Here is a 19,235-nt window from a genome sequence, read left to right as displayed (position 1 = left end):
AAAGACACATTAGAGACAACACTGAGGGCAATGAAGATGTAGCTGAGTCCATCCAGCACTCCTTTTATGTGGACAATTGCTTACAGTCTCTTCAGTCTAAGCAACAAGCTAAGGAGCTCATAGACAAAATGAGAGCATTATTAGCAACTGGTGGCTTTGAAATAAGGCAGTGGGCCAGCAACATCCCAGATGTGATTTCTCATCTACCTGCAGAAGCAAAATCAGAGAGCTGTGAACTGTGGCTGTCAGCAAATAAAACCGATCCACAAGAGTCAACACTTGGCTTAATGTGGCATTGTTCAAAGGACACTTTGGGCTATAAACACAGACTAATTTCAACGGAAGGTGAAACTACAATGAGGAATGTTTATCGGATTCTGGCAAGCCAGTATGATCCGCTTGGATATGTCATTCCTTTCACAAGGGCCAAAATTATGGTGCAAATGTTATGGAAAAGGGTTAAAGGTTGGGACGAGCCTATACCAGATGACCTCAACACAGAATGGTTGGCCTGGGAGAGAGAACTGCCTGACTTACAAACAATAGCACTACCTCGATGTTACACTCCAATGTGCCATGACCCATCTTCCATATTTGATTTGCATGTTTTCTGTGATGCCTCGGAAAAGGCGTACGGCTCTGTAGCTTATCTGCGAGTGGAGAATGGTAATGAAGTCCAAGTTGCATTCATCATGGCTAGGTCTAGGGTGGCGCCAAAAAAGCAGCTATCTATACCACGCCTTGAACTTTGTGCCGCACTATCTGGAGCTCAGCTTGCCAAAGCCCTGAACACAGAGATTACCTTTGATATTAGACAGACAATCATGTGGTCAGACTCAACAACTGTATTACACTGGATCCAGTCTGAGTCATGTACCTACAAGGTGTTTGTAGGTACGCGAGTAGCTGAGATTCAAGACCTGGTTGGATATGATAACTGGAAATACGTGGATTCAGATAAAAATCCTGCCGACGATATCACTCGAGGTAAGACCCTCGCAGATCTGTCCCACACAAGCAGATGGAATCTAGGCCCTGCCTTTCTGCATCAGACTCAAGATCATTGGCCAATTCACCCTTCAGTGTCAGTTGAAGTTGCAGAGGAACTCCGTAAATCTGCATTCTGTGGTAATGTCTCAGTCAGTAACACATCTTCACCTAATGTCGATGACTGCAAAACATGGGATGATCTTGTCATGGCTACCTTCCAGTCTTTGCACGGGGCGGCAATGGACTCTATGTCTGCAGCAGAAAGAATAAAAGCTGAAATAGATGTCCTCAAACGCGCACAAATAGAAAGTTTTCCTGATGAAGTGCATGCCCTCAAAGTGAATAAACCTGTGCATTCAAACAGTCGATTAAGTTCCCTTGTTCCAAATTGGGATCCAGACCTTGATCTGATTAGAGTTGGTGGTAGATTACGCAAAGCCCTAACAATACCAGAGGACACCATTCACCCCATTGTGTTGGCACCAGAAAACCCCATTACAAAACTCTTAATTCAAGATTTCGATAACCGTCTGATGCATGCAGGATCAGAGAGAGTCTTTGCAGAATTAAGACGTACCTATTGGGTTCTCAGGGGGCGCCAAGCAGTTAAGAAGCATCAGAGACAGTGTGTTGAATGTAAGAAATGGCGAGGCAAACCTGCTACACCCAAAATGGCAGATCTGCCTATTTCCTGTCTACGAATTAACCAACCTCCATTCTGGTCAACTGGGGTTGATTGTTTCGGCCCCTACATTGTAAAAATTGTCAGGCGTCAAGAAAAGAGATGGGGAATAATATTCAAATGCCTCACTACAAGATGTGTGCATCTTGATTTGCTGTGCAACATGGATACAGATTCCTTTTTGTTGGCCCTCAGACGCTTCATAGCTAGGAGAGGAAAACCCTTTGAGGTTATCAGTGACAGAGGCACTAACTTCCGGGGTGGAGAACGTGAGCTGTCCGAATCCTTTACTGAAATGCAGCCATCCCTCCAAGAGCAACTGGCAAAACAAAAAATTTCCTTCAAATTCAATCCACCACATGCATCTCACTTCGGTGGAGCATGGGAGAGGGAAATAAAATCTGTCAAGGCTTCCCTACAGGTTGTTGTAAAGGATCATATTCTATCAGAAGAGGTTCTTACCACAGTGTTAACTGAAGTGGAAGGTATACTAAATTCAAAGCCTCTGGGTTACGTGTCATCTGATGTAGCAGATCCGGATCCAGTTACTCCCAATTTGCTGCTTATGGGGCGGCGGGATGCTTCCCTACCTCAAGCTGTGTATGGACCCAGTAACTTACTTGGACGTCGACGCTACAGACACAGCCAGGTGATCGCTGATCATTTCTGGACTCAATTTCTCAGGAACTACCTACCCAGCCTTCAGCTTCGACAGAAGTGGCAGAATGTTACACAAAACCTAACTGTTGGTCAGGTTGTATTGATTATGGACACTCAACTTCCCAGAGCCAAGTGGCCTGTGGGTAAAATAACCAGAGTTCTGCCAAGTGACGATGGCACAATAAGAACGGCTGAGGTATCCATTAAGGGCAATACATATGTCCGTCCAGTTGCCAAACTCATTGTTCTACCTGAGATGCCTAAAGATTAAGTCATAGCATCTGTAGCACAGTTAGGACATTTTGCGAACTTACAAATTTCTAGTGTAAATTTGTGGGGCGGCTGTACAAAATGCCCGCGCGCATGCGCAAGTTACACCTGTTGATCTTGTCTGGCGCATGCGCAAAGGTTTCAGTTCAGCAGTTTCATCAACGAAGATACACGGAATCTCCTCCTGCTATAATTTCAAACGTAAAGTTTCTTTCTTTGTGGTGTTGCTGTGCGTGTATGTATATTCAAGTAAGTGACATCTGTCAGTATTGTAAATATGTTTGAGAGAATGTTACTTTATTTGGGTAAGTTACCTCATTAAAGTTTTCATAATAACGTTGGAAAGGCAGCTGTAATCCACAACTTGATAATTCAAAGGTTTATTTCCAATTTAATATGTATGTCGATCTCTTAAGTAAAGGTTTATGCCATATTTGTTCAAATTTATATTTAACTGCATTTTTGCAAATCTTATAATGGTGCATCGCGGTGCTCAGCCAGACGCTCATTTGTAACCTGACACCGCTAACAAGCTGCAGTAGTGGCAGCAGCAGACTCTCTTAAATACTGCCGTATTCAACCTGTTGCTTGCAGTTTATATTTGATATATTGTTACTGCTGTAAGTTTAAACCTTTCGTGAATATATGAAGAGTTTGGTTCCAAAACGCAATAAATCCATTTTGACAAATTTTGGTAAAAACGTGTTTTCTATACCAAGAAAGTGACAAGATGAAAACAACTATTTTCTGTTACAAACTTTCACACAGCATCTGTAGGTTATAAAAACATAAAAAATTCAAATCCATAAGTTGATTTTCAAAGATTTATTATTAAAACGGATTATTTTTTCCACAAAATGCAATAAATCCATGACAAGTTTTTATTCAAAATGCTATAAATCTATTGAATCAATAGCCTATATAAATGTGCATTCATTGCCATGTTATATTCATTTAGTTGACTAGTTGTACACACTAATTAAAAATATAAACATTAATGTTATTAATCAAAACACTTACTTTGTCATATTAAGATCACTGTCATTGCGGTTACTTGACGTCTTCGCTTAACGTCTTTCACAGCGATCGACTGTAAAATGTTTTTGGTCCTGCTCGATTTTCGTTGACTTTGAGTAAAATTATGGAAAGTTTTTCATAAGATCCTCTGGGGTCAATGTGTTAGCATGAGAAGCTTGATGCTGTCGGGAGAACAAGCACCCGTCTCCCGAGTGCCTCTCAGGGAAATTGTTAGATGCTGATGGCTTACGTTTCTTTCCCATCACAGAAAACCATCACAGGTTTAGCGATGCAATTAAAGTATTATTTTGTTTTGTTTGTTGATCACGTAGTACAAAGTAGATGAGGAAAACCAGGACTCCGTGGACTACGCGCGTCCGCCATTGTTTGTTTACATTGCGTGAACGGTGGGCTGTAATATCAGAAATGGAGTTATTGCGTTCTGTAAAAAAGTGGGAGTGGCGTTTGTCGCATTTTGGGAAAAAAGAGAGAAAAGATGACAGAACAACACGGCGGATATTGGATTTTGCGTAAAATTAAGAATTTACTTTTAACTACTGACCTGATATAATACTGATTTTGGCAGTAACTCATTTTTTTCAAAAATGGCGTTTATTGCGTTTTGGAACCAAACTCTTCATATGTTCAGATAATTAACAGTGTTTAATTGTGTTGTATTTGTATCAGCAAGTATATTTATTATATTTTTGTTATTCCTTTAGAAACCACAGCATAACACAGCGTAATACAGCGCATCAAAATAAAGATTGGAATTTAATTTCTCTCTGGACTAGCTTCAGTTCTTTCTAATAGAAGAAATAGGCCAGTTGATGTTCCACCATCCCAATAACGCACAGAACATTTAACACATGATGAACGCTAGTTGGTGCTCCAGTATATTCGGTCCGCCGAAATTCATCCAATGAGAAATGTTCCGTGGTGCGGAAAAATGCGTTAAAAATGTGTTTAAAATGTTTAACACGTTATTTTTTTGTGTAATTATATAATTTATATATATATATATAGAGTTTGGTTCCAAAACGCAATAAATCTATTTTGACCAATTTAGGTAAAAACGTGTTTTCTATACCAAGAAAGTGACAAGATGAAAACCACTATTTTCTGTTCCAAACTTTCACATAGCATCTTTAGGTTATAAAAACATAAAAGATTCAAATCCATAACTTGATTTTTAAAGATTTATTATAAAAAAGAATTATTTTGCAATAAATGCAATAAATCCATGACAGTTTTTTATTTCAAAATGCTATAAATCTATTAAATCAATGTATGAATGTGCATTCATCTTTACCATTTTATATTTATTTAGTTGACTAGTGGTATACAATGATTAAAAAATAAACATTAATGGCATTTACCAAAACACTTGCTTTGTAATATTAAGAACACTGTCATTGCTGCAGTTATACTTAACGTCGTCTCTTTAAATTTTTCACAGCGATCAGCTGTAAAATGTTTTGGTCCTGCTCGATTTTCGTTGACTTTGAGTTAAATAATGTAAAGTTTTTCATAAGATCCTCTGGGGTCAATGTGTTGATGAAGCTTGATGCTGTCGGGAGAACTTGTCCTCTTCAGTGAAATCTGTTTACATCATAGAGCTCACAGTCCCATGGGAGAGTTCAACAGAAGAGGCCTATGAGCTCAAGACACTGCGCTACACAGAACTGGCAGCAGACGCTCAACAATATGGATGGAAAGCTACAATTTATCCAGTTGAAGTGGGATGTAGAGGTTTTGTGTCTTCGTCCACCATCAGATTGCTGAAAGATCTAGGCATTCATGGACAGACTCTGCGACAGACAATCAAATCACTTTCTGAAACAGCCGAAAGAAGCAGTCAGTGGATATGGATTAAGCGAAAGGACCCTTGTTGGCTCAAAAGGCATTAACGTGAAATTCTCCCACCCAATACCTAACTTGCGAATCCAGGTTATGACCCTCCAGGAGGAAGGTGTACAAGGTATGCAGTCAGCTTTAGGCTTGACTCAGGGAAAATGACCCCCCCTGCCATGCATAGGCCCATGGGTTTCTCCACTCAAACAACTAGGCAATCTTATGAGTGTGAATGGGACACAAGCTCAGGTTTGATCACCCTGTAGCTGGCCACCTTTGATGAGGGTGTCTAGTGTTGAAAGGCCGAAACACCCCCTGATTCAAAGGAACACTACTGATGATGTGCCCCAATTTACAGCTTTCCCACGACTGAGATACAGCTCTCATGCCACCCTCAACATTAAGGCAAACCTCATGTATATACCAACCATTGGCACAAAGGACAGTTTACCATCGTGTCCTGTGTTTCATAATTTTGAGTATCTGGACTTGTCCAGTGACGCTGTAAAAGAACAGCTGACAACATAGGAAAGTTTGTGTGACAGCTTGTAGAGACAGCTGACTGGAGGGAATAGTCCCCACTGGGGCTGTCATGGGCTAGCTACCCATGGCGACAATCACTGATGCTGTTTTAAGTTTATTGGAGACACCTGCCAAATGCTACAGAAAGTGAACAAAGGAACTTACCCCCAAAAAGTGAGAGCGGGGGCGCAAGATGTCTCGATGACTGATAATATGGTTACAGACCCAGGAATGGATGACTACGAGCAAGAACATGGCACATGAGACAACCACAGCAGCAGCAGGACACTCACTTCAAGTGTGCACCTGTGGCTGGGCGAAAATGACATCATTCAGGGAGTTGAGGACCCACCAGGGAAGGAGAAGGTGCTTGAGAGAGCAGAGACATGGGCGTTGCATTGACCAGTACTTCTTACGAAGCAACCAGTCAAGTCAGTCGATTGAAGCACAGCGACGGGGAAAAAAAACAAAGTTTGCAGAGCATCAGTACTCTTGTAACTGAAGAGGATAATACAAGCACAGAAAGATTGGTGGAGGAACCCACCCAACCACAGAGACCTCCTAAGGAGGAAAAGATCAAAGGGCACAGACCGTGTGTGAAATGGCCTAAAGCTGTTGAGAAGAGAGAGTGGGAGATAATCAACAATGACCTGACAAAAATCCTGGAGCAACAGGTGGGCACAGCAGAGAAAAAGCTGGAAAGGATGGGTGACATTATCTATCATTATGGAGAAGAGTGCTTTGGAGTGAAGATAAGGAGAAATGACAAAATAACATCAACACCAGCCAAATCCAGGAGGCAGCAATAGATCAACAGGCTGGTCAGGGAGAGAAGGCAGCTGAGGAAGCAGTGGAAAAATGCCTCTGATCCAGAGAGGGAGGGGCTCATGCTACTTCAGGGGGACATTAAGTGTTGATTGGCAACCTTGCGAAGAGCAGAGAACTTAAGGAAATGCAGTAGGAACAAGGAACAAACAAGAACAAGGTTCTATAAAAACCCCTTCAAGTTCACCAAAGACCTCTTTGCTAAGGAAAAAAGCGAAATCCTGAAAACTCCAAAGCAGGAATTGGAAGAATATCTGAGATAAATGCATCATGACATGAAAAGGCATGAACAGTTAGTTATCCCACATGACATGCCACCTATTAAACCTCCTGAATACAATCTGGAATTTTGCCCTCCAAAATGGAAGGAAGTGGAGAGTACAATATGTTCCGAAAGATCAGCATCAGCCCCTGGGCCAAATGGAGTACCGTATAAGCTCTACAAGAACGCACCAGATGTACTACGCTATCTTTGGAGGCTAATGGGGATAGTGTGGCAGAAAGGAATAATACCCAAGGCGTGGCGAAGGGCCGGGGAGTGCTAATTCCTAAGGAGAAGTATGCGACAGATATATGTCAATTCCGGCCAATCTGCCTTCTTAATGTTGAGGGGAAAATCTTTTTAGTGTGATAGTACAGAGGTTATCCACTTACCTGGAGAAAAACAGGTACATTGATACATCAGTACAGAAGGCTGGCATTCCTATGTACGATGGTTGATTAGAGCATACCAGTATGATCTGGCATCAGATTCAAGTGGCGAAGAAAGACAAAAGAGACATCCATGTCATCTTCCTTGACTTGGCCAATGCCTTCGGAGCAGTTCCCCCTAACCTCCTTTGGGAATCCTTCAATATTTTTCAAGTTCCATCATCAGTCACTAGTCTAGTAAAAGCCTATTATGTAGACCTGCAACTGTGCTTCACAACAGCTGACTTTACAACATCGTGGCAGTGCTTAGAACAAGGCATAATGGCAGGCTGTACAATCCCACCCCTGGCTTTCATAATGGCCATGGAGGTAATCATCAGGGCATCAAGATGGGTAGTGGGGCGGAGCGAATTAAGAACGGGATCCGCCTTCCACCTATCCGAGCATACATGGATGACATGACCATTTTGACTACTACTGCAGCATGTACCAGGAGGTTACTGGGAAAACTGCAGGAAAACATCAAGTGGGCCCGGATGAAAATCAAGCCGAGCAAGTCACAAAGCATCTCAATAGTAAGGTGACAGCTTAAAAACTTGAAGTTTTGCATTGGTGACGACCCAATACCAACAGTGGCTGAGTAACCTGTCAAAATCCTGGGCAGATGGTACAACGCAAGCCTCTGGGACAAAGACCAAGTACAGCAAGTAAGGCAGGACATTTTTAACAGTCTTGAGAACATTAACATGACCCTACTGCCAGGGAAGCTCAAGCTCTGGTGCCTGCAATTTGGACTCTTTCCTCGAGTAATGTGGCCACTTACTATATACGAGGTTCCAATAACAACTGTGGAGAAGATGGAATGAACCATGACTTCTTATGTGAAGAAATGGTTAGGTCTCCCACAATGTCTGACTAACATCAGTCTTTATGATAAAGGGATCCTTGAGCTGCCAATCACAAGCTTCACAGAAGAATTCAAGTGCTGTAAAGTAAGACTCCAGATGACTTTGAAAGACTCCAGAGATCAAATCATCAGTAATGCTGTTCCATCCCTGCTAACTGGACGGAAATGGGCACCATCCGATGCGGTGCAGAAAGCTACATTAGCCCTGAGGCACAGTAATATCGTAGGGCATGTCCAGATGGGAAGAGGTGGCCTTGGCCTTACGGCAAGTAAACCAACTTGGCGTAAGGCCTCGACATCAGAGAGAAGGAAAATGGTGGTCGAGGAGGTGTGCCGTCAGGAGGAGGTGGAAAGATGTGGAAAGATGTGCAAAGACTGTCTCTCTTGTCAAACAGGGACAATGGATGAGATGGGAAGGCTTGGAGAAGAGAAGAATCAGTTGGAGAGAGCTCTGGGAAATGGAGGCAAGTAACATCAGTTTCATCATCAGAGCCACCTATGATGTACTCCCATCTCAAAAAAACCTCCACCAGTGGTATGGCGAGGACCCAACCTGTGCCCTCTGCCCAACTCCAGTGACTCTTAAACATATCTTGACTGGTTGTAAGACCAGCCTTACACAAGGTCGCTACACCTGGAGGCACAACAAGGTCCTCAAGAGTTTGGCAGCAGCTCTTGAGAGCAAGAGTAATATCATTAACTCCTTGCCCCTGAGAACTAATTCCATGACAGCTCCAACCTTCATCCGAGACGGACAGGAAAAGCCCAATCATCCCCCTATTAAATTAGAAGCTGGACAAATAGCCATGGCCCGGGATTGGAAGATCCTGGTAGATATTGGCCAGAAACTAATCTTTCCACCTGAGATTGCAGTTACCACCCTTAGGCCAGACTTGGTACTCTGGTCCTCTTCAGTGAAGTCTGTTTACATCATAAAGCTCACAGTCCCACGGGAGAGTTCAATAGAAGAGGCCTATGAGCGCAAGAAACTGCGTTACACAGAACTGGCAGCAGACGCTCAACAACGAGGGTGGAAAGCTACAATTTATCCAGTTAAAGTGGGATGTAGAGGTTTTGTGTCTTCGTCCACCATCAGATTGCTGAAAGATCTAGGTATTCATGGACAGACTCTGCAACAGACAATCAAATCACTTTCTGAAACAGCCGAGAGAAACAGTCAGTGGATATGGATTAAGCGGAAGGACCCTTGTTGGGCTGAAAAGGCATTAACATGAAATTCTCCCACCCAATACCCCACTTGTGAATCCAGGTTATGACCCTCCAGGAGGAAGGTGTACAAGGTATGTGTTCAGCTTTAGGCTTGACTCAGGGAAAAGGACCCCCCCACCTTGCATAGGCCCGTGGGTTGCGCCACTCAAACAACTAGGCAATCTCATGAGTGGGAATGGGACACAAGCTCAGGTTTGATCACCGTGTAGCTGGTCACCTTTGATGAGGGTGTCTAGTGTTGAAAGGCCGAAGCACCCCCTGATTCAACATAAAGGCAAACCTCATATGCATACCACCCATTGGCACAAAGGACAGTTTACCATCATGTCCTGTGTTTCAGCTGAACTCAATCAAAACAGAGCACGCACGCATGCACAGCAGAACAGCGTCTGTGCCAGGATCGGTCGTTTCTCTGAACTGAGATCTGTTTAAGTTTCACAACAACTTATGAAAACAGCATTCAAACATGACTAATTGGGGAATAGTCTCACAATCTCGCCTGATGGTAATAAAAGCGTGTTTTTAAGGTGCAAAGTACTGACAGGAATGTTCATCTGACAGGAAGTTTCATTTTATCAGGTATGTGCGAGAACCATATTTTTCCACTGGCAGCATGACTAACATGGAAGGGCATCTCCGGGTTCAAGGTCAGATATTATATTTCATAAAACTCTAGTCTAAAAATGGCATAGCATTTTTTGTGCTTAAAAAAAGAGAATCGAATCAAAAATTTAATCGAATCGAGTATTTGGAGAATCATGACAGCCCTAAAGTTTCTGTATTTAAAGAACATTTTCTGGAAGGCATTAAAATTTTGTAAAAATCCTTAAAAGATGCTGACGCTGGCTGGCAACTTAAAAAACCCCCGCTGGTGTGGTAATAGTTAACAAGTGATTGTGTATATATTTAAGAGGTTATAAAAAAGATAACAAATGAAGATAGGTTGAAACATTTTTCTCCCATTTTGTTAATTTGTTGTTTTGAAGGCAAAGGGTCTGTTCTTTCATTTGATATATTTGTATGTTTATACATTTATAGTAGACATTTTTATGCAATAGTCAGCTGCAAATATGGCTTGACCTCAAACAAATTCTAACAAAAGGTTTCTCACTGGTTTACAGTAGTATCAGATGTACCTAAAAACACACCAAAAGCCTACCAAAGCTTGACTCCAAGAAAGGCCCCATTCCCAAAATGGCGGCCACCAGGTCCTTAAAATGACAATTTTTCCTTTGTATACCTCCTAAACCAGAAATACTGGTGCCCGATACATGTTTTGACCATGTAATATTCTAATAAGCACATTTGCATGATAGATGGGTGATTACAAGTACAAATATAGCTGCAAGCAGCAATGCCGGGGTCAAGCCGAAAAGGGCACAAAAGGATGTAAAATTGAGATTGGATAAGCAGATTGAAGACCCTAGGTAAACCTAATTATTTCCAGTGTTGGGAGTAACGCATTACAAAATATAATATATTACAGTAATATATTAGTTTTTGCTGTAACGCAGTAATATAACGCATTACTAATAAAATTTTGGTAATATTTTACTCGTTACAGTCTTAGTAACGAGCGCGTTACAACAATGCATTTCAAAATTAGACTGATTTTTTTATTTTTGACCAATGCGCGCGACCAGCATCCACACATGAAAAAGCTGCGTGTAATAGTTATGGCTGCGTCCCAAACCGCATACTTCTATACTATATAGTGGGCGAAAATCACTACTTCTCGTACTCTTTGCCTACTATATAGTATGGAAGTAGGCGGTTTGAGACGCAGCGTATGTCTGTTTCCACGTGCTGTATGCAACATGTTAATTTTTACTTTAACTTTGTATTTGAAATGCGATTTGGACGCGGTGCGCGTCAAATATAGACATGTGGAAGTCCGCGGCCGTTAGCATTGACTAAAGTGGTCGCAATCAGGTCCGGTAGCGCCGCACACGCATAATTTTGCGAATAAGAGCACTAAGTAAAAGCAACAGAAAGTTTCTATCGGTCTCCTGTGCTGCTTGAACCTCAGAAGTAAAGAGACTTTTACAAATGTTGCCAGTAAAATCCATATCACACCAGCAATGACAAGGTAAGCTTTGCTATGATTACAGTGCTAGGCTATTCCTATGCTATCTACAGTTTTATTACAAACAGCAACCTAAACTACAACATAACATTAGTGAAGACTTAAACATGGTTATCTAAATATAATTTAGTACATTTAAACATCACTGTTTAAAGTTTTACCAGTCTTTGTATGGGAGCCTATATTCATTGTTTGGCAAAAGCAGTGTTCCTCTGTTTGTCTGTGTTTTATTAAGCAATTATATGTTAGCCTACATGTTATCCTTATATTGTACTGAAATGAGCTGTATTCCTTGAGGCCTGATCCTCCAATAGCACTTTTTGATAAGTTGTGTCAATCCAGTGCATGCCAGGTTTGTGCTGTGAATCTGAATTAAAAGTGATCACTTAAGAATAGAAATGAAAAGAGGTTGCGTGTCTTGCCATGTTATTAGGCTATAGGTTGCATTATAGTGGGCTCTATTGTGTTTGGTATGTGTACCATAATTTACCAGACTTTTACCAGATCATTTGTCTATGATTTTGATTCTGACAGTGATTGTTACTGTATTTTGCCATAAATCTTCACTTTGCCTATTCAAAGCATTTTTGTACAAATGTACATTTTTACATTTTATAATGCTTAGTCATACTTCTGTTCTTTTGATGAACGTAACTCAAAAGTAATGCAAAAGTAGTGTAACTCATTACAGTTCAGAGACAGTAATATTGTAATGTAACTAATTACTTTCAAATGACAGTAATTTGTAATATATAATGTCTTACACTTTGGAAGTAACTTGCCCAACACTGATGATTTCAGATGAAAAAACAAAAAAGTTATCCACAAAAATAATCTATGTTCTTGTCGATTGCAATCGTCCTTCTGTTATTGACAATCATGGAACATTAGAGCACTGAAGGACATGTGAGTGGTGTTTGCAGGGGCAAACATGGGTCACATCATGTTACAACAAGTTTAATTCGTCAAAAGAGAAAATACCCGTTTTTCCCAACGATTTTCTGATGCAGAGATATAGCTTTTGCAAAAACGGTTGATAAGGTATTTTCAATGGTTGCTAGGGAGTGAATTGGCAACCACCAGTGATTATAGTCCAAGACATAAAAGGAATAATCCATGATGACTCGTGGTTTTAGATGTGTTGTTGCAGTAGTTTTAGGCAAAAATACCATATTCTATCTCAAAACCAGTAGGTGGGGCAATGACAAAATTGTGCATGCAACATCAGGTCATGACTGTGTTACATCTAGCTAGTTTTATGACTATACACTTTAGTTTAGTGAAGAAACAGTTGTATGACCATAAGGCTTGCTTGATATCAAATGTTTTGTTCAATTATAAGGCCATCTAGTGGTGCAAGCATATAATTATTTTTTGTGGCCTCAGAATGTGCTCATACATTAGCGTATCAAATCTGGTGAAAAAATCTCTTTTTGTTACGAAGTTACAATCATTTATGTGTAAAAAACACAAAATTTTAAGGTAATTTTTCGTTTTTTGCAATTTTCGGCCATTTCTGATGAAAATTTTAATATAACGCCAATAGAACTTTTTGTTCAGAAGGTAAGGTTAGTTTCTTCCTATGGTGTTTTCAAGTCGATCGGAAAAACCCTCGCGGAGATATTCACGTGTGTTTTTTAAGCGCTATTTTGCTGCGCAGGGTTAACCGTAAGGCGAATTCTGGCATGTTTGGTAGCGTTGGACTCGGCAACTATTCAGAACTCGAAAGAAACAAGTCCCGTGAAAATACGTCAATCTGAGCCAAAGTTATAGGCGTGTAAAGCATAAGTCTGACCACTAGGTGGCGCTGTGACGAAACTCTGCAGGCTCCCGTAGTTCCGGACTGGCATCACAAGTACCAAGTATCGTGTCAATAGGCCTAAGTTTGGCGAAGATACAGCCTCAAATCCGTTTTTTTGCGCTCTATGTAAAATTCGTTGACGCGCTATACAACAACGGATTGGTTTATCAAAATTCTTTTAATAACTTTTTGCCATGAATCTGCATACTGATTTTCGCGGCAATCGGGTAAAAACTCTAGGACGAGTTTGCAAAAGTAGGTTTTACGAATAATTCAAAATGGCGGAAAATTTTTTATGACGTCATAGGGTCCAATCGAATCGTCTTGAGCCAAGGAATCAGGGGAAACAAGAATTTCGTTTCTAGGACTTACGGATCAGAAGTTATAAGCAAAAACATAAGTTCAACTTTGGACTGTTGGTGGCGCTAGCGGGTTAGAGATAGAGACTCCAAATTTGCTGTGGATAATATTTGGACTGTCCTTTATCAGTGTGCCAAATTTCATAACTTTCCTACGTACGGTTCTATGGGCTGCCATAGACCGCAATGGCGGAAGAAGAAGAAGAAGAAGCAGAATAATTATTATTATAATAATAAGAAAACTAACAAATACAATAGGGGTCTTCGCCCCTTCGGGGCTTGACCCCTAAAAAGAAAACTAACAGATACAATAGGGGTCTTCGCCCATTCTGGGCTTGACCCCTAATTAAATATTAAAAGATTGGTTACAAGCATGTTTATGCGTAAAACAAGTAAAATTGCATATTTCTGCTTTCTCATATCGTTTTTGCCTAGTGCTGGTGGTTTCTGTAGTTCGTAACCATTCTTTTGATTCCAATAAAAAAAAAATTCATTAGAACTCTGTGGTACTGTAAAAACAGGGCTGCCACGTTTTATAATGTGTTTTTCCTTTTATAAATACTTTTCTTATTTATACATATCTTTTCTATTTTCTTCAGTTCTTTCCTCTTTTTCTGGTTTATTTTGTGTACTTTTTTGCACTGTGACCTTTACTAGATTTACCATTAGCTCTACTCTTCCTCCCAAAGAGGTTGATTATAGTGATTCTCACGATCCAAAAGCACACATGCATGGTAGTCTATATGCCCTCCAACTGCACTGTTGTGTTCATACTATTAAGTTTAGTATCACTTCAGAGTGGGTTTGGTTCTGCTGGCTGAGAGTAGCACATTGCAGTAGTCCAGTCTAGGGGTCGACCTATTATCGATATGGCCGATAATCGACATTGGTATTAAGCATGCGCGGCGTGAGAGGTCGTAAGGGCTAGAGCTCCTCGTGGTGTGAGAAACTTTGGCTTAAAACATGTGGTTTTTTAAGTCCCTCAACTATTAAAGCTTACGTTTAATATTAAGTAAACCCAGACGAAAAGGAAGGAAAAGGAAAAAGTCAAGAAGAGCGATCCTATGTCGAAAGGGAGACCGCAAACGAGGCAACAACGACAAAGAATGGCAGACGTGGGAGAAGCAGCAGAAGCAATTGGCTTTGATTACAACGCCAGGTTTGATGGTCTAGAGTCTAAACTCAACAAACTATTGCAAGTTAATACCTCCACTAACACGCTGCTTGATTCCGCGGTGAAGAGGATTGAGGCATTGGAAAACCGATTTGAAAGCGCGATGGCCGAGGTTCATGATTATGGTGTTTTGGTGGAGGAGCAGGTGAGCCGTACAGGTGCGCTTGAAAAGAAGCTACAAGATGCTTTGGATCATATTGATCAATTGGAAAATAGGCATCGCCAGAACAATTTACGTTTGGTGAATGTTTTGGAAGGTAGCGAAAAGGATTTGCCCATGTCCGCTTTCTTGGTTAATTGTTAACACGCACCGGCCCGGCGGCGGGCCCTAGGGGGCGTTTTTACGTGTTTTTGTACTTTGTTTAACATCAAATATTCAATCAACAATCATAAACTTTGCATTATTTGAAAGTTTAAACACTCCAAATTCATGTTCTGAGCTTATTTTTGCAATCAATACACTGGTGTGGAAAAAATTAAATGAAATGCAGACGGAATGCATATAAAAAATTTTGTGGGTACTCACATGGCTTGACATATGGTTCTGACAATTTCTGACAATTCCCAAAAACTTCAACGTACATTGCAAGGTAAGGGTCCACTCTTCAAAAAGCATCCCACGTTTTAATCCAAAACAATGAAAAATAGTGAGAAATCCAGCAATATCCTCCTTTGTTTACATCCGCGCGTCCGCTAAGTATGATCGATCATGTTTATTTTCTATCAAATATCGATTTTTATCAGTGAAAATCCATCTCTTCCTGCTTCGTTAGACTGTTCAGATAAATATCCCGCCCTATTTTTCTGTTTTGTCCAATCAGAAAAGGTTTGACAACTCAAAATCTCATGCGATCAATGATTTGCCTAGATAGATGTCCTTCAGCTTGCCATAGGCTTTTGACTGGATTACACCAAAACAAAGCCAGCCAATGCATAGTGAGCAAAGCTTTGATTGACAGAGGAAGTAACCAATCATGAAACGATTACAAGGATTCAACTTACGTCAGTAAAGTGTACTTCTGCGCAAATCTACAGAAGCGCATGGAGAGAAATGCCCACGCCCCCTCCGTGCGCGTTTGTTTGTTTGGGTAGCATAGCAGCCGGCTAAGCTCTCCGGAGCCGCTGAGAAACCTCTTCAAATGTTAGATATAACATCTCCATTGTGGATCGTGGACTACAGATGACTTTTTTGTGTTGAAAGTGTTTTGGAGAAGTTGATAAAGAGCATGATCGCGGATCAACAACGCAAGACTGGATGTAAACAAAGCGCGTCGTCGAGGAGAGATGGACCGGATTATGAGCTCAGCTGCGCTCGCTTGGATAAAGTAAGTGGATTCTTTTGTTGATTTACGTTACATTTCTTGTTTCATGTTAGCTGTTTTGATTATAAAGTAACACTGGAGATGACTAATATACGAGTTTTACATGGTTTCGTTTTTGTATGACATGTTATATAAATGCATCATATTTATAGCTATATGAATCAAATGCACAGAATATACAAACTAAAAACTAGAAAATAAGATATGTGGTGGAAAATATGAGTATTACCAGCTGAGAAATAGAGGTTATTTGGCAAACATAAGACATTTGTAATTATAAATAAATATATTCATGTAATGTGTGTGTGTTTGTGTATATGTATTATGTTCATGTATATTACATCATAGTTTCTCATACAAATAGTTGTATGTCTCTAACTTTTGACTCAAACTAAAATCCTCTCTTGCTTTGTGTGTGTGTGTGTGTGTGTGTGTGTGTGTGTGTGTGTGTGTGTGTGTGTGTGTGTGATGTGATGTAAAACAGGACTTCAGCTGACACAGGAGGACTGGAATCTGGAGTGCATTCATGAGCGACCATATTCAAAATAGCAAGTATTTTGTTATAATGTGCAAATGTTTTTTTCTGAAATAGTTTTTTCTATGTGCTTTGGTGGGCAGAGAAGTTCTGAATTGATATACATAATGTAATATGTAGTCCTGACTCATTTTCTTTTTATAATCATGTCATATTGTTATCATGTGTATATTTGGAGTTTCCAAGTGCACTTTTTCTGAAAGGACGCCTGGACTTTTTTGAAATAAAAGCTCACAGAAACAACATTTTTTGGAGTATCATTCTCAAATTTGAATCACAGCATGGTCAGACATTCAGTTCACCTATATGGTGTCCCCAGGTGTCTCACATGACCATTTCATACCTTTTTTGCTAAGTGAATGTTATTTAAAGAAAAACGGAAGTCATTTAATGTATATTTTACCTTGTTTTACTCTGTTTCTTTACTACTCTGAGTTGTTATGACTATTAGGCAACAATATGTCAAGTGTCTAGTTTCAAACAAGACCAGAATTATGAATATAGACCATAGGGTTTAAGAGCTGCAGATGTTTTAGTTTGGAGTTGTCGTTTTTCAGAAAATGCTCAAAAATATAAGTGCTAGCTAACAGGTTAAAATCTTTGCGGAAAAGTGGAAGCTTGAGCTTAAAGAAGAGGACTTTGAAAGGGCGCACCGTGTTGGGGCTAAGAGAGATGATACCAGGTATCCACGCGCTATAATTTTCAAGCTGCATCACTATCAGAAAAAGTTGTATATTTGGAAAGCAACCCGCAGACAAACAAATGGTTGCAACTTTAAGGAGGTGCCTGATATGTCTCCGGCTGTGCGTTAGAAAAGGAGGGGGTTCTGGCCTTTGAGAGAACAGTTGCATCAGATCGGCATTAAGACTTTTCTAAAATTTCCTGCGATGTTATGTGTCGAGAATGGAGACATCGTGAATACCTTCACCTCAATAGAGAAAGCTAAATTGGAACTAAAAAAGAAGTATTCAGGTATAAAATGACCTGATCTTGCAGAACTTGGTAAGAACATTTAGCATTTTTAGATCTCCGCTGAAGAAATGAAACTGGACGTAAAAATACTGAACTTGAATATAAAAAATATGCCATAATTAAATAATTGATGGAAACTGGTTGTTTATTTAATTAATTAGTTAATTTATTTTTATTTGGAAAATGGCTTAAATTCGGTGAGATCTCTATAAAGTACTTATTCGAATTTGTATGTAATAATAGCAGTGATTAGGTATTTGTATTTATAATTATTATTGTTAATTATTATTATTATTATTTTATGTGCATGTATGCGCATGTATGTATTATTATTATGTTTTCTTTTTTTTTTTCTTTTTTTTCCTTTCTTCTCTTTTTTGGGGTGAATTTTGATTATTAATATGGATTGTAAAGGGGGATGGTATTATACGAATTATTGGGAAGTCACTGTTTCCAGGTCAGATGGTACTGGGAGTTAAGGCTCTAAAAAAGCATGTTTCTAAGGGAAGGAGGCAAGGGGGAGGGAGAGGGTATATGTTATGTGTTTATATGTTACATGTTGGTTTGGAGGGATGAGTGTTTGTTTAAATTCCTTAGGTGTGTCCTAATGTTGAACAGAATTAAATTTGCTGAAGAAGTTGGGCTATATAGTTTGTTTTATATCATTCCATTTATATATGTGAAAAAATGGAATAAAATTATATAAATTAGTAATCAAAATATAAAAAATGCATACAAGGAGTATAAAAGATATGTTAAACACATTAAAAGTGGTAACTTGGAATATAAATGGATTACAGGAGGGTTCAAAAAAACACAAAGTTATTTATTATTTGGAAAAAATGTCCGCTGACATAGTTTTTCTACAAGAACTCCATTTTAAAGCTGGCCAAATAGAGTATTTGAAAAGAAGGTGGGTGAGGCTTTTGAGGCAGTATATACATCCAGAAGTAAAGGAGTTGGGATATTGATTAATAAACGAATACCCTTTAAATTAGTGTCACAGTACTCAGATCCGTATGGTCGATATCTTATAATTAAATGTGAATTATTTGGGGAAATGTATACGCTTTTGAGTATTTATAGACCTCCGGGTTCAAATATGGCTTTTTTAAAAGATATTCAAAGAAGAATGGATAGTTCACAAAATGGTTTGATAATTATGGGAGGAGACCTAAACAGCATTTTTAGTGCTAGTGACAGTACAACAAAAACGAGGAAGGTCAATGTTCCAAAACATTTACAGAAATGTATTTGTGTTAATGCTCTTCAAGATATATGGAGGACAGTTCCAAAACAGAAATCTTGACATTTGGCCAAAAACAAATTAATTCAGAAGTATTTAAACAATTTAAAGTACAAAGCTGTGAAATTAAAT

The 19,235-nt window shown here is 39.7% G+C and overlaps 1 long non-coding RNA gene across 1 annotated transcript; it reads left to right on the top strand.

The window, feature by feature from the left end:
• Positions 1 to 15,312: 15,312 nt before the first annotated feature.
• On the top strand, positions 15,313 to 17,130 carry LOC129446015 (uncharacterized). The gene is made up of 2 exons (XR_008645000.2): positions 15,313 to 16,353; positions 16,835 to 17,130. It is a non-coding gene; the product is annotated as an uncharacterized lncRNA (long non-coding RNA).
• The last annotated feature ends 2,105 nt before the right edge of the window (positions 17,131 to 19,235 follow it).

The sequence above is a fragment of the Misgurnus anguillicaudatus genome, chromosome 8 (assembly GCF_027580225.2).
Source record: "Misgurnus anguillicaudatus chromosome 8, ASM2758022v2, whole genome shotgun sequence".
Taxonomy (NCBI): domain Eukaryota; kingdom Metazoa; phylum Chordata; class Actinopteri; order Cypriniformes; family Cobitidae; genus Misgurnus; species Misgurnus anguillicaudatus.
Note: the sequence above shows the minus strand (reverse complement) of the source record. Positions and strands in the feature narration are given on the sequence as shown.